The 15352-nt window shown below is 39.2% G+C and overlaps 1 protein-coding gene and 1 long non-coding RNA gene across 6 annotated transcripts in view; one reads left to right on the top strand and one right to left on the bottom strand.

Annotated features, from left to right (window-relative positions):
* RCBTB2 (RCC1 and BTB domain containing protein 2) overlaps positions 1–495 on the bottom strand; it is a 37216-nt gene extending 36721 nt beyond the window's left edge. For 4 of the 5 annotated variants that reach the window (XM_059902498.1, XM_059902503.1, XM_059902500.1 and 1 more), the window contains exon 1: positions 281–493. The gene's annotated coding sequence lies outside the window, so the exon portion shown is untranslated. Of the gene's footprint in view, positions 1–280 lie in introns of all 5 variants that reach the window. The other variant, XM_059902504.1, reaches the window with a different exon arrangement.
* Positions 26–9953, top strand: LOC132352213 (uncharacterized). Its single transcript, XR_009498633.1, has 3 exons — positions 26–407; positions 3099–3251; positions 9579–9953. It is a non-coding gene; the product is annotated as an uncharacterized LOC132352213 (long non-coding RNA).
* Positions 9954–15352: the final 5399 nt, after the last annotated feature.

Here is a 15352-nt window from a genome sequence, read left to right as displayed (position 1 = left end):
TCGGCCCGCGGCCTGGGTCAGGGTACAATCCCGGAGCCGCGCGCCCAGGCCCCGCCAGAGGCTTTGCGCACGCGCGGAGACGCCTGGGCTCGCGGCTCGGGCGGGGTTGTCGCCCCAGGGGCTACTCCTCGCCAATACCTCGCCGGGAGCTCGGGCGGCGGGGGCGGTGTGGGGAGAGGCGGCTCGCCGCTTGGGGGGTGGGGGGGGTGTCTGAGAGCGGCCAGCTTCTAGCCTGGCGCCCCCCCCCCCCGACCTCCTACGCCATCCCCTTTGTCCTTACCACAACGCAGGCCCGAGCCACATCCGCTCCGCCTCCCAGGTCGCCGTTACTGCTCGGTGGGGGCCCGCCGCCGCGATGAGTTGGCGCCTCCCCTCGAAGCAGCTCGGCCTCGGCGGGACGCGCTCGGGTGACCGACCCGGGAGGGAAAGAGGAGGGGTGCGCGCCCGAGGGGAGGGGAGGGGGCCGGGCGACGGCGCCTCGCCCCTCCTCTCCGCTGCCCCCTGCCGCCCCCTGCCGCCCCCGCCCCTTTCTCGCCGACTCTCTCTCGGCTCCGATCGGACCCCTAGGACTGGACACTGGCTCTCCCGCTGGGTCCATCTCCGCCCTTTCCCCGGGGATTCCACCGTGGGAAACCCCCACCTTCTCCAGGGTTCTGGTCCCCAGAGTCTTGGGAATTTGGAGATGCCTAACCCGGAAGGGTGAGGCGCGCGGATGATGCGGCAGGCTCTTATACAGTCCCTCTCCCCCAGTCTGTGCCAGCTTTTCTTCTGGTGGTCCCTCCATCAAGGAGCTCAGATCACTTCTCCCTACGGTTTCCCTGCTTTCCCCTCACTGCTGTACCTTTCTAATCCAGAGGCCGAAATAATGAGTGATGCGTGCTAAAGAGGTGACCTGCCTACCTGGGGACCAAGGTCTTCTGGACCAACCACACTCTCTCTTTATTAATTTGCAGTGATTTCTTGTATTACACTGCACTTCTCTTGGCCTTAGTAGATTTTAGTAAAATGCATCACAGCTTGATAACGTGCAATAATTTCCTCCACTTTACTACACTTACTTCGGCCCGAGTGGGTTTTGGTAAAATGCTCCACAGCTGGTGTTATTAGCTGTTCCTATGGAGTAAAGATGACTGCTTTCACACTGACTTTTTAATGACACAGGTTCAACGTTCAAATGATTTGCCAAAAGTAGAACAGCCGGATGGAATAACAGATTTCAACCGAGAATGACCGTGTCGGTCTTTTGTTTGGTCTGGCTTTTGTCATTTCATTGGAAAAGCATCATTCCAGAATGTCTAGCTGCTTTTATGGCAGCTGCTATAGTTGGCAGATAATTATGTCTATCATCAGCGCATAGTCCTTTGAGCCCCAGAAGGAGGCTTGCATTTATTCGATTTTATAGGATATAAAGCCGGGCAGAAATCTAACATGCATGGCATTGCATACGAAGAACTTTTCCCCCCGAAACAATGTTATCCTTTGGCCTTTTAATATAAACTGTGATATAGCCATAAGTGAAAGGACAGCTTGGAGTTTTCATTTGAAAAGGATAATCAGGAGGAACTCCTTCAGCAGTATTTATCTAAGGGGGAGGGTGGCCAGACTAAGGAGAGTAGTCAGATGAGGTGGGGTTATCGCTTAAACATACCTTCCTTATACAACAATTATTTGTGATGTGTCTGTCTCACTAGATTGTGAAACTCTTGAGGGCACAGATCATGCCCTATTAATATCTGTATCACAAAATGCTTAAGAATTGTTTGTGGAACCAAATTAACATTGATTATGTGCCTTTAGTTCCTCAAATATGCTTTCCTACTGCATTAAAAGACCTAAATAGAAGCATGAATCCATAGTCTACTTTCATTTTGGATGATTTGTGCCAGTTCTCCTGGACCTGACAGCCTGGATAGACGCACCTCTTAAGTGTGGCTGATACTAATCCAGAAAGGCTTTAAGTCACCTTTTCTTATACCCTGATCAACCAGTTTTCTCCTTCCTCCTTTCCTTGTGGCAAAGCAGCATAACGCTGAGTCCACGTTAAAAAATCACTTATTTTTCTGTTCAGGAAAAGACTTTTCCTCTGATCACCATCAAAGCTAAAATTCATCATTAAACAAGTTTAGGAATTCTTTCTAATTCAAACATTCAATATTTCCTGCCACTTTGTCCCTGTATCCAGACTACTTTATATGTAAGGCATTTTAAGGGATTTGAGTCACCATTTAGAGAGCAAAATTATAGAAAACCACTTTCATTCAGAATGCCACACATAATTTACAAATCAACCTGTATAATAATCCTTTCCCTGCAGAAATAATGTGCTTTACAAATTAGTATTTATTTTTTTAAATTAGGGTATTCTTAAAATAAGGTAAATACTTCTTAAAAGTCCTGAAGTTTTTAGTCCTGAGATTATTCCTAAATGATGAAAAATGAAAAGACAGTTTATAGCATAGACTTTCTCTGATACCTACCACTGAAACCAATTGCTAATGGGGAACTTAATGTTAAGATGTGATTACAGCAAGAATGATCAGAACAGAGGATTCAACAGGTGTAGTCCTAGAATATAGAATAGGAAACTTCCTGCAACAAATCTGACCCCTAGAGCAGCTGGAATGTGGGAAGAAATTGTTAGAATATCTCTATTTTTATCTAAATTAAGAAATCAGACTTTACTAGTATTTAATATGGAGACTGACAATAGTGCGTATTTTTTGTGATCAGAGTACATGATCAAAAATGTGTAGAAACCAACTTCCTTAGAGTACCATCAGCTCTGCAGGCAGGCATCTGATGTCACCACATGTTTTGAATTTAAGTAATATTTTAAATACAATAATTTGGATTTATATAACATTTTAAGTATTACAATCTTGAAATATATATAATATTTTGTTTTACCTTTATATTATGTTAACTTTTACTATGCAATAAGTAAATGTTTATTGTTTAGTCACTTTTAACATTAGACATTTATTCAGCAAATCTTGGTAATTTATATAATGTTTCTTTGCAGTAACTGTAGTTTTGTACCATCAGATTTAGAAAATCATAGAGCTGAGAGAGATTAAATATATATCTTCATTTTATAGATGCCCTGATTGTGAAGTAAGTTTGTCTCAAGTCCCTGGAATCGTACTTGCAGTGCTTCTTCCAATCCATCCTGCCACTCATAGGACAAACAGCAGGATTTCGTTGTCTAGCACATGAACGATAACAGCAACGCCATTGAACAAGATGGGAAGGTACAGGTACTTCTCATAGGACTCTAAGTAGAAGAAATTCTTTCTAACTTTTTACTTTAAAATAATTACAGATTCACATGAAGTTGCAAAGATAGTACAGAGAGGTCCCATGTGCCTGCCCCATTTTTCCCCCTAGTTATATTTTGTAAGTGGAGGAAATTTACCAGTTAATATGTTTGTTCTCAGAAAAAGCTCAAACTGATAGATTTAATAATGAGAGCTGCAATTTTTTTTTTTTTTAAATCATCACCTTTTTTTTTTTTTGACCAGGATTCATTCTTTCTTTCTTTCTTTCTTTCTTTCTTTCTTTCTTTATGGCTGTGTTGGGTCTTCGTTTCTGTGCGAGGGCTTTCTCTAGTTGCGGCAAGTGGGGGCCACTCTTCGTTGCGGTGCGCAGGCCTCTCATGATCGCGGCCTCTCGTGTTGTGGAGCACAGGCTCAAGACGCGCAGGCTCAGTAACTGTGGCTCACGGGCCTAGTTGCTCCGCGGCATGTGGGATCTTCCCAGACCAGGGCTCGAACCCATGTCCCCTGCATTGGCAGGCACATTCTCAACCACTGCGCCACCAGGGAAGCCCGAGCTGCAATTTTTTAAGCACCTATTTTATACCAGCAGCTTTACCTATATTACCTCATTTAGAACTTACAACAGTCCTGTAAGGCAGAGGTTATCCTCAGTTTACAGGTAAAGCAACTCAGATTCCAAGAAATTAAGTCACTCCCATCAACTCCCAAGGCCAGATCTTCCTGCCTTGCATGTTTCACTTTTTCCACATTATGGACAGTTGAAGGTCATACATTCCTTACACTGTGTTCCAGCTGAATCCTGACAATTATCTAACAATAAAAACATTGTCTGTATTATTATCGTTTTTTAAAAATTGTGTGAATATTTTCTCAGAAGTTAAAACTGTTTCTTTCTAAAAAGAATGGATATATATGTATATGTATAACTGATTCACTTAGTACACCTGAAACTAACACAACATTGTAAATCAACTAAAAATTTTTTTTAAAAACTGTTTCTTTTTAGAAAATCTATGTACAAAAGAATGTGTTTCATTAAATATTTCCATTTTATTTGGGACCAATAATTTTCCCCAGGGAGTTCAAAATTAAAAGCAGGAGGGAAAGATGACTAGATCACATGTAAGTTCCTTTCCAAAATCTTTGATTACTTTGATCTATTGACTTAGTATTGCTAAATTCTTTGGACTAGAAAGTTGTACTCTGAGACATTATAGGTCACTATTTTAGAGGTTAAAATTCCCATCACCACATCTGTCAAGTTTATCTACTGTCTTAGTCAGTTCTGGTTGCTTTAACAAAGTACCATAGACCGGATGGTTTATAAGCAATAGAAACTAGTTTCTCACAGTTCTAGAGGCTGGAAGTCCGAGATCAAGATGCCAGGAGTGTGCAGTGGGGAGGATGGTGAGCCTGGGGCCAGGGGGACCATGTTAAGGCTCTATTGCATCTGCCCAGGCAGGACACAAGCAGTCCTTGAACTCAGTGTGACAGTGGGGTGGGCTTAAAGACAGAGGAGAAGATGGATTTGAGAAGATTTTGAGAAAATATTCACATAATTTTCCATAATAATAGGTCAAAAGACTGCAGTATAGTGTAGACATGGCTTTTTTATGCACTGGGAAACCAAGGAATGCATGTGACTCACCTTATTGCAATATTTGCTTTATTGTGGTGATCTGGAACCCAGCCTCCAAGGTATGCCTAGGTGGGTTGCATGAGTTTTTTGGTTTCCCAGTGCATGTAAGGGTCGTGTTTGCACTGTACTGTAGTCTATTAAGCGTGCAATAGCATTATGTCTAAAAAATGTACATACCTGAAATAAAAAATGATAAAAAAATGACAAACATCATCTGAGCCTTCAGTGAGTCGTAATCTTTTTGTTGAGGGAGGGTTTGAAATACTGTGAGAATTACCAAAATGTGACACAGAGACACGAAGTGAGAAAATGCTGTTGGAAAAAATGGTGCCAATAGACTTGCTCAACACAGTGCTGCCACAAACCTTAAGTTTGTAAAAAAAACACAATATCTGCGAAGCACAAGGAAGGTGTAGTACAATTAAAAAAAAATAGGTCAGAGCAATAGGAATGTTTTGATTGATGCTGAGGACATCTTTGATAAAATTCAATTGTCAATATTCATTTTTGATAAAGGAAATTTTGCTAAACAGCTACATACACACACTGAAAACTAGCTTCATGTTTAATGGTGAAATCCTAACAGCATGTCCATTAAATATAGTAATAAAACAGTGGTGCTACTTATCTAATTAATGCTGTAATGCTATTCTGGAAGTACCAGCTAATGCAATTAGATAAGAAAGTAAAGTAAGGAATATTGAAGACTGAAAAGGATACAGAAAATTTATCATTATTCATAGATGATGCAATTAGATTTTTTGGCTAAGGAGTGCTCACAGCCTCTTTTCCATAACCCATTGTTCCATTCCACTTTTTGGATTGATCAAGTTCAAAGGCACTTTACAGTTGCCTGCCCCCAGAGAAAGGAGCTGTTATTGTGCCATTCTGTCTAGAGGGAGGCACTGGGAGTGGCTCTTGTGGCCCCATTTTTTTAAGGCTTGAGAAAGAAATGTCAGAGCTTCCTCTTGTGAGACAGCCAACATACTAACTCCATTTGTGACTTTATATTCCTTGTGCCTGAAAGGCAAGCTCAGTGATAATCCAATTGCCCCAAGTATTGTAGCAAATGCTCTTTTGCTCTAGTACATGCTTCTCCTGGCCAAGTGCTCTGGTTTGTCCTTAGCCCGCATTGCAGGGGCAAGAGCCAAGATCCAGGACAGGCTTCAGGGCCTGCTTTGGTTCTGTCATGTAGGCATATACAGGGTAATGGTGTAGCCTGATCTCCTTGAGTTCAACACTAGCGCCCAGGGCAAGTTATCAGATAATAACGGTGATCACTTGCCTTGCTTTGTTTTTGTGTGCATGTGCATGTACTTTTCTTGGGGACCTTAACGAAAAGGAGGTCAAGAGCTGGATTTGAGTTTTTCTGGATCTCTTTGTCAAACACCACCTTAATTGCTCTTACTTTTGGCATGACCAAAATACACCTTGAAAACCCAGGAATATAAACTGAAAAACTTTTAGAAATAATAGTTTAGTGATGTGGCAAGTTACAAACTCAATATACAAAAATCAATTAGAAAACTATAATACTACTGAGACAGAGGAAGGCAAAATTGAGAGGCATACTGTTTTTTGTTTTTTGTTTTTTTAAATTTTTTATTTATTTATTTTTTTAACATCTTTTTTGGAGTTTAGTTACTTTACAATGTTGTGTTAGTTTCTGCTGTATAACAAAGTGAATCAGCTATATATATACATGTAACCCCATAGCCCCTCCCTCTTGCGTCTCCCTCCCACCCCCCTAGGTGGTCACAAAGCACTGAGCTGATCTCCTGTGCTATGCAGCTGCTTCCCAGTAGCTATCTATTTTACATTTGGTAGTGTATATATGTCGATGCTACTCTCTCACTTCATCCCAGCTTACCCTTCCCCCTCCCTGTGTCCTCATGTCCATTCTCTACATCTGCATCTTTATTCTTGTCCTGCCCCTAGGTTCATTAGAACCATTTTTTTTTAGATTCCATGTATATGTGTTAGCATTCGGTATTTGTTTTTCTCTTTCTGACTTATTTCACTCTGTATGACAGACTCTAGGTCCATCCACCTCTCAACACATAACTCAATTTTGTTTCTTTTTATGGCTGAATAATATTCCATTGTATAAATGTGCCACATCTTCTTTATCCATTCATATGTTGATGGACACTTAGGTTGCTTCCATGTCCTGGCCATTGTAAATAGTGCTGCAGTGAACACTATGGTACATGACTCTTTCTGAATTACGGTTTTCTCAGGGTATATGCCCACTAGTGGGATTGCTGGGTCATATGGTAGTTCTATTTTTAGTTTTTTAAGGAACCTCCATACTGTTCTCCATAGTGGCTGTATCAACTTACATTCCCAACAACAGTGCAAGAGGATTCCCTTTTCTCCACACCCTCTCCAGCATTTATTGTTTGTAGACTTTTTAATGATGGCCATTCTGACTGGTGTGAGGTGATACCTCATTGTAGTTTTCATTTGCATTTCTCTAATAATTAGTGATGTTGAGCATCCTTTCATGTGTTTGTTGGCAATCTGCATATCTTCTTTGGAGAAATGTCTATTTAGGTCTTCTGCCCATTTTTGGATTGGGTTGTTTGTTTTTTGATATTGAGCTGCATGAGCTATTTGTATATTTTGGAAATTAATCCTTTGTCAGTTGCTTCATTTGCAAATATTTTCTCCCATTCTGAGGGTTGTCTTTTCGTCTTGTTTATGGTTTCCTTTGCTGTGCAAAAGCTTTGAAATTTCATTAGGTCCCATTTGTTTATTTTTGTTTTTATTTCCATTTCTCTAAGAAGTGGATCAAAAAGGATCTTGCTGTGATTTATGTCATAGAGTGTTCTGCCTATGTTTTCCTCTAAGAATTTTATAGTGTCTGGCCTTACATTTAGGTCTTTAATCCATTTTGAGTTTATTTTTGTGTATAGTGTTAGGGAGTGTTCTAATTTCATTCTTTTACATGTAGCTGTTCAGTTTTCCCAGCACCACTTATTGAAGAGGCTGCCTTTTCTCCATTGTATATTCCTTCCTCCTGTATCAAAGATAAGGTGACCATATGTGCATGGGTTTATCTCTGGGCTTTCTATCCTGTTCCATTGATCTATATTTCTGTTTTTGTGCCAGTACCATACTTTCTTGATTACTGTAGCTTTGTAGTATAGTCTGAAGTGTGAGAGCCTGATTCCTCCAGCTCCGTTTTTCTTTCTCAAGATTGCTTTGGCTATTTGTTTTTAGATGGGAAGTTTCAATAATGTAAGGATATCAATTTTCCTAAAATTAATTTGTAAGTCTAATGCTATCCTAATAAGAATCTCAATGATATTCTTTAAATAATTTAAAAATCCATTTGAAAGTGTAATTTGGTAGAGCCCTTTTGAAGGCAGTTTGACTTTATGTGTTAAATTTGTCCTTTGACTCAATAATCCCACCTTTAGGAATCTGTTAATATGAAAAGATGTATGCAGAAGGATGTATGTCACAGCATTTTTATAATTAGGAAAAAATGGAAAACAGCCTATATATTCTATGGCAAACTAATTAGATAAGTTAAAGTATGGCAAATACTGTTGGTTGCCTACCTAAAAGCCGCCCTCTCTCCCTTCCTTCCTTCCTTCCTTTCTTTTCTTCTTTCTTTCTTTTACTCTTTATTAGGAAAAATTTCAAACATATACAAAAATAGATAGAATGATTCATAAACCCCCAAGTACTCATCATTCAGCTTCAGCAATTAGCAATTCACAACCAAAATTGTTTTATCAATACTTCTATCCACCACCATATTATTTTGAAGCATCTTATCATTTCATCTGTAAATATTTCAATGGATGTTTCTAAAAGATAAGAACTCTTTCATAAAAAGCATAACCAAAATATTATCATACTTTCAAAAACTAACATGAATTCCTTGATCATGAGACATCCTTTCAGAGTTCAAATTTTTAATTACCTTCACAAGTACCATATATATTTTTTAACAGTTTCAGTGACTCAGGATTGAAATAAAGTCTACTCATTGAAATTGGTCGATATGTCTTTTAAGTCTCTTTTAATCCATAGGTTCCCTCTTCAGTTCCTTTTGTTTTCTTGAAATTTATTTGTTAAAGAAACCAGGTTATTTGTCCTCTGGATTTTCCAAAATCTGGTTTTTGCTGAATGCACTCTTCATACTTTCCATAAATCAGTAATCTAGAGTCTTGGTTAGATTTGGGTTCTTCTTTTTTTCTTGGCAAGATGACTTCTTAGATGGTGGCGTGTCCTTCCATCAGGAGGCATGTGATGTTGGATTGTTTCTTTCTGTGAAGTTAGTAATTGTTGATGCTCAATGCCTATACCCGTACTATGCTGAGTACAGTCAACAGAATTAGATTAACATCGAGTGTTATAAATGGTGATCTCCTAACTCCATCATTTCTCCTCCATTTATTAGCTGGAATACTTTTATAAACAGAAACTACTTTCCTCAATGATTTGGTTTCCCAGTGAGAGCAGGATAAGCATTTAATTCTTTCTCTTAATTTGCTAGTTTACAAAATAATGAGTTGTTTCACTAACAGTCTCCAACGGTGACCAAAAGAGTTTGTCTGTTGGTATCATTGTGAATTCATGGGTTTAAACTTGCTTCATGTGTTCCATCCCTTTTTTCTTGCTCACAGAACCCTGTTTTTGTTTAGGTAGTGATACGGTCAGTCACAGAGAAGAAATCCTGGCTTGTATGAGCACATCATATCAATCCGTTCTCATTGGCAGTGTCTGGGGTTGGCAGGTGACTAGTCCCCGATGAAGACACTTATGAGGACGGTCACGTTGAAGAAAGACCCCGCCACCCACTCAGCTGCTCCCTTCTTCTCTTCAGGCTTTTTTCATATTGTCTCATGAGGACTTGATATTTGGAGAGCTGCTGCGGAAGCTTGGAATGTCCCAATGGATACACATGATACATATGCACAATTATGAACTTATACTGCAGTTCTAGATTTATTGACAGGGAAAGATATCTATGATATGTTGCTGATATGATATGTAACATTAAAACTATTTACATAAAATTAAACACAATTGTGTATATATGCACCAAGACCTGCCTGGAATTATGTTCATTTAAATATTAAGAGTGGTCATCTCTGAGTAGTGAGATGTTGGTGAATTTCTACTTTATTCCTTGTATTTTTCTGTAAGGTTTAAGGTTTAGATTTTAATGTGAATAATCAACGTTTTTAAAAAGTATGATTCTGGGCAATTCTCATCTATCTCATGTTACTTATAATGGATTATTTTTCCAAACAAATATATCCCATCATAAAAATTCTTTTTTATAAGACCGCATAACTGGCATCACATGATTTTTCTCCATGGCATAATCATCAGACAGGAAATGTTTTGATTCTGCAATAACATTTCCTGATAAACATTTGTTGGAAACATTTAAGCATTTCCTGATCTGAAAATTTTTGAGATTTTTTTCCTTTGTGTATCTTATTGTTATAATTAACAATACTCTCTAGCCCAGTGGGACAGAATCAACCTGTTGCAGGAAAAAAAAGAAAAAAAAAACTTTGAGAAAAACATGAGTTTTATTAGAGAGACATTTTCCAGTCACCAGGAAAATACAACTGGCACAATTTTCACCTAGTGGTAAAACTAATAAGTAGTCTCCCTTTAGCCTACATTTACGAAATTTTAATTTCTTTGGCACATTTAATTCTCAAAAGAAATTGCCTATTCTTAAAGCCAAAAAGATGTTAAAATCTTTTAGGCTTTAAGAATAGTCTAGGCCTCCAGAGTAAAATTGAAAAAGGGCCTTTCTTCCTTTAGCTAATTCCCCTTTGTGTGGCTTGTTCTGTGAGGCCATTAGCGCAGGGAGCCACGGCCTGCTGACTGCACAGTGGACAAAGGAAATGGAATCAGCAAGTATCTATGGCCCACGTGCTGTGTGCCCGTGTTACCACAGATGCCGTGGCAAGTTCAGTGAGGGAGATAACCTTGCGTTCCCGGACTTCATGAACTAGTGGGGAAATGCCATGAAGACATGTGGGGAGACAGGCTGGAGATGAGTCTAGAAAGGCAGTTCCTTGAGGGCATGGGTGAATTTTAAACAGAGGTCAGGTATGGTCTGGAGAATGGCATGACGGGGGCAGATGGATGTAGGGAAACAAACTGAGAAGTGCTTCAGGAGTCCGGATGAGAGACAACGCAAGCATCAATTTGAGAGGTGGTTTGGGGATGGAGAGGAGAAAGGAGGGATTAAGCTAATACTTACATTCTATAGTCTCTGTTGTCATTTCTCCCTTGTTCTCTCTTAACATCAATGGAGGCTTCAGCGGGATTTAATTTACTTCAGCTGCAGTAAGGGAAACGGAGAGCAAGGTTTTTTCCATCCACCCTGGGGTCAGAGCTCTGAAGCAGGTACGGCTGGCTCCTAGCAGCCAGCATGGAAGTGGTGAAACTCTGAGCCAGGTTATCCGCAGGTTTGTTTTTCGGTGCAAAAGATCCACCCTGTCACCTGATGATTGACAGTAGAACTCACCTCCCCATACAGACAGAGGTGCGGCCCTGAGCCCAGTACAAATAGAGCAGGCCATCAATCAGGGCCATATTATAGCCTTGGTATCTTCTCCCTGTCCTGCCCTGAGTTTTCAGTGAAGGGATGTCTCTCATACCCTCAGCTGGGAGCATTCTTATAGCTTCTCGATTGGGCCTGGTCATTTACAGTCTTCCTACACAACTGGCTCTTCACTCAAATTGCCTTTTAGGGGACAGACTGTCCTGAAATCTGGTCAGAGGTCAGACAAGGCCTCCCTAAGTCTTCTCTGCAACATCAAGGACCCAAAACTGACGTTGCCACTCAAGCCCGAGCCAATGTGCCTCTGGAGAATATATCATAGCAAATTTGCAACCTGGAGAAAAGGCTGAGACTGTCTTCCCGCCAAGCTGTTCAAGATTCAGGATCTCAGGTCTGCTTTGGTTCAAGAATGCTATCTCCACTGGTAAAATTACAAGGCATGGGTCAGTAGTGAGAGAGTTTAAGAGCCCCACCTCAAAGAAACTTCGTGGAGACTTTATTGCTTAGTACCGGTGTCTATTTAATCTTCCCCCTTCTGAGATTTCTATCTAGTGTGCTAGTTCCTAGCTAGGGTTTGGCACCTCAGACCCAAGTCACTAGAGAAAACTTGGAAACAAATTCCTCATCTCATTTTGCAGGGTCTCGTGTAATGTTTCCAAAGCTTGATAGTATAGTCTGAACTGATGATCATCGTGAAATGAAGAACAAAATGAAATTTCTAACTCTTTTTTTTAGCTTTTTAAAAAACTTGAAGTAAAATTGGTACATTCTGTTATATAAGTTTCAGGGGTACACCACTGTAATTATATGTATAATCTGTATCCACTACAGAGGGATCACCACCAAAGGTCTACTTTCCATCCATCACTGTACAACTGATCCCTTTCACCCATTTTCTGACTGTTTTGTACACTGAAATAAAATTACCCATGAAATGGGTTGTGATAAGGCCACCTTCAAGGTTCCTAAAATTAAAATGAGGAGAGGGATCCGTAGAAAATTCTGGCCCTGTTCCCTGGACCTACCCAGCCTGGTATATGGACGATGTCCTGAGCCCTTGTCCCAACATCACCACCCAAATGGCTATCTATCCTATTCCCAGAGGACTTGAGGCACCATGTAGAAGGAGAAATGAACAGTTAGGCTTTAGACATATTACGAGTCGATTATTAGTGGTTTACAACAAGGCTTCAAAAGAAGCAGGAAATACATCAAGAAACCAGGAATTTGTGGGATTTCCCTGGTGGCACAGTGGTTAAGAATCTGCCTGCCAATGCAGGGGACATGGGTTCGAGCCCTGGTCTGGGAAGATCCCACATGCGGTGGAGCAACTAAGCCCGTGAGCCACAACTACTGAGCCCACATGCCACAACTACTGAAGCCCACACGCCTAGAGCCCGTGCTCCGCAGCAAGAGAAGCCACCGCAATGAGAAGCCCGCGCACCGCAATGAAGAGTAGCCCCCGCTCGCCTCAACTAGAAAAAGCCCGCGCGCAGCAACGAAGACCCAATGCAGCCAAAAATAAATAAATAAATATATTTTTTAAAAAAAGAAACCAGGAATTTGTGATGCAATGCTGCCTGCCTCTGGCTGTGCCCCGTGATCTCTGAAACTCCCTTCTCACCTCAACCCACTTCTAACTCCAATCTCATCTGCTCTTCTCTCTGATTAGGATTTGATAGTAGCTCTTGTCTACACTGAGTTGTAACCACTTCTGTTACCTACCAAATTTCCACACTTGCCAAGCTTTTTTTCTGGACCTTTCTTTCCGATTAATTGGTCTATTTTTCTGCCCGTTTGCCAACGCCTCGTTGTTGTACTTTCTATAGTTTTATAATAAGTGTTAATATCTGAAAAGGTGATATCTTTTAATATATTTTTTTTCCTTTCTTATACTTTTTCCTTCAAAAATTTTTTAGCTGTTCCTCACCCTTTACTATTCCCTTGACGTTTAGGTTCAGCTTGTCAAAGCCCAAGATAAAGCATTAAATTTGTAGATTAATTTGGGGGAAGGACTGACATCACTATGATAATGAGTCTTCCCAGTCATGAGCATAGTCTATCTCCCTATTTATTTAGGTCTTCTTTTGTTAGTAAATAATACATTATAATGTTTTTCATAAATGTTTTTCATACCTTTCATGTTAGTTGTATTCCTAGGTTATTTTTGTAAATGGAAAAAAATTTTTTAAATTATAATTTAATTGGTTGTTGCTAGTGTCCTAGAATGCCATTGCTCTGGAAACACACCATCTTATTAGCCTGGACTCTCTTATTAGCTTGAATAGTTTGTAGATTCTCTTGGGCGTTCTGTTAGGACAACGCAATTCTTTGGAAATGATTTTTTTCCGTTTCTTTTATTTTTCTTATTTTTTAGCTGTGGCTAAGACTTCTAGAACTGAGTTGAATGGAAACAGTAATGGTGGTATCCTTGTCATGTTCCTGACTTTAAACAGAATGTTTCTAATGTTTCACTATGTATGATATTTGTGGTAACTTTTTGATAAATACCCTTTATCACTTGAAGAAATTTTCCTTCTGTTCGTAATTGTTAAAATTAGGTTATTTTCATTATTGAAAATCATAAATTTTATTGAATTGGGGGACATATATAGAGATTATCATATATTTTAAAATTTATTAATGTGGAAAATTACATTAATAAGGTTTCATGTCTTAAACCATTCTTGTATTCCTGGAATAAACCCTGGTTAGTCATGATAATTTTTATACACATTGCTGAATTCAGCTTGCTAATATTTTATGTGTGATATTTGCATTCATGATCATACCGAAGTTTACATACACATTTTATTTCTTACACTTTCTTGTCTAATTTTATTTGGGAATTGATTCTTCCTTTTCTATTATCTGGAAACATTATTTTATAAGAAAAGAGTTACTTGCTCCTTAAAGTTTTGGTAAAAGTTGTTTGTAAATCTTCTGGACGTGGTACTTTTTGTTGTGTAGATTTTTGACTCATTTAATTTCTTCAACAGATATGGGTGGGATCGATAGTCATTTAGCACACATGATAAGTCTATACCAGTTATTTTCAGCAATTGTCTGTTTGGACTTCTTAGTTTTCCTTTGGTTTTATCATTGCTTGTCCTATATCACTTGTTGAATACTTTAAAATATTATCTTGGATGTAGATTTATTCAAAATTTTATTACTTCTCCGGTCAATTTAGATGACTTAGGTTTAATCAAAAAATGTCTATTTGATCTAAGTTTCGAATGTATTATTATGAAGTTGTTCAAAGTATTTAGTTAAATTTAAAACATTTTACAGTAAATTCTTTCATTTCTAATATGCTTTATTTGTATATTCATTTTTTCTAGATCAGTCTTCCCAGAGGTTTACATAGTTCTAATTTGGAGGGGTTTACTCTGTTGCTTCTTCCTAACTTTTGATTGAATACTTAGCTCATTTATTTTCAATCTTTTAAAAACTGTCTAAAATGTAGACATTTAAGACTATAAATTTTCCTTAAGTATCACTAGCTATATCACACAGGTTTTAAAATGCAATGTTCAAGTATGGTACTGGCACAAAAACAGAAATATAGATCAATGGAACAGGATAGAAAGCCCAGAGATAAACCCACACACATATGGTCACCTTATTTTTGATGAAGGAGGCAAGAATGTACAATGGAGAAAAGACAGCCTCTTCAATAAGTGGTGCTGGGAAAACTGGACAGCTACATGTAAAAGAAAGAAATTAGAACACTCCCTGATACCAAACACAAAAATAAACTCAAAATGGATTAAAGACCCAAATGTAAGGCCAGACACTATAAAACTCTTAGAGGAAAACATAGGCAGAACACTCTATGAGATAAATCACAGCAAGATCCTTTTTGACCCACCTCCTAGAGTA

The sequence above is a fragment of the Balaenoptera ricei genome, chromosome 18 (genome assembly GCF_028023285.1).
Source record: "Balaenoptera ricei isolate mBalRic1 chromosome 18, mBalRic1.hap2, whole genome shotgun sequence".
In the NCBI taxonomy this organism is placed as follows: domain Eukaryota; kingdom Metazoa; phylum Chordata; class Mammalia; order Artiodactyla; family Balaenopteridae; genus Balaenoptera; species Balaenoptera ricei.
The sequence above is the reverse complement of the archived record's forward strand: the minus strand, read 5'-3'. Positions and strand labels throughout refer to the sequence as shown.